We start from the raw sequence: 1,156 nt of genomic DNA, 5'->3' as shown, positions 1-1,156 counted from the left end.
ACATTGTAATAGTTGCAAGTGACTTCAGATCTGCCTCTTCCAACTCCTGCCTTTTCACACCTCATCTCTCTGCTGCTTGCTCCCTCCGCTTCCTGTTCTTCCTCAGATCATCCAACACTCTTACTGTGGCCCCTGCATTTGTGCCCCCTTCCTGGAAGCGCGTGTCTTATCCAGAGACCCCCCCTCGACTGACCTACTGAAAACTGCAGTGGCACTTGCATGCCTGCTTCTGCCCCAGCACACTACCCCCAACCCAGCTTGCTTTTCCTCCAGAGCCCTTCTCACCAGCAGACGTACTGTGGGACTGCTTGAAGGCAGTAGTGATTTCTTCTGCTCCCTTTTCTTTAACCTTCCAACAGTAGGCCCTAACAGGGTCCATTATGCTCAAGTAGTAAATGCTCCTGAAATCTCATGAAATGTTTGACGCAACAGTCCCAAACCTTAGGTTATAAAATCCCCCAGAGCACAGCCTTGGCCCTAAATTCTGGCTTCACTACTCACTGGCTGTGTGACTTTAGAAAATTCCTAGTCTTTTTGAAACTTAGCTTCCCCATCTGTAAAATGGGATAATAATCATACTGCCTTTATTAATAGAGTTTCTAAGAACTAAAAATCCTAACACAGTGCCTGGCCCACAGCAGACACTCAGCTAAGGCCCCTCCCCCCAAGGGGCCTCCTAAGGTGTTTTTCTTTATCTACCTTCCCTACCCCCCAACCCCCATAGCACAGGTGTCACTGTCATTAGTCACTTCTTTGTGCAAAATGGGCAGTGACTCCCTCAGCCTAGGTGTTCCTGACTTGGCTGCCCCCTCACCCACCAGGGTTTTAAGTTCCTGTGGGCAGGGATCACACCTCATTGAAATTACTTGCCCTCACCCGGTGTCCAGTCCCCACGGTCAGACAAAAATGTGGGACAAATCACTCAGCAATGTGTCCTCAACTCCCTTTTTAGATTTCACCCCTGAAATCCTAAGCAGGGTTCCCCTGCTCTGGAATGCCTGGAGCCTCCCTGCCCCCCCACGGTCCCTCTCTTCCCCTTGCGTCTAGAGGGTGTGACCCTGTGGGGCTCTGCTACCAGCCCCAGCCCGCCCACCCTTCCTGCTGCTGCTGGGCCGAGCACTCCCTCTAATGGCTAGCTTTTGTGGAAGGTTCTGCG

Source organism: Crocuta crocuta, unplaced genomic scaffold (genome assembly GCF_008692635.1).
Source record: "Crocuta crocuta isolate KB4526 unplaced genomic scaffold, BGI_CrCroc_1.0 scaffold430, whole genome shotgun sequence".
NCBI lineage: Eukaryota > Metazoa > Chordata > Mammalia > Carnivora > Hyaenidae > Crocuta > Crocuta crocuta.
Note: the sequence above shows the minus strand (reverse complement) of the source record.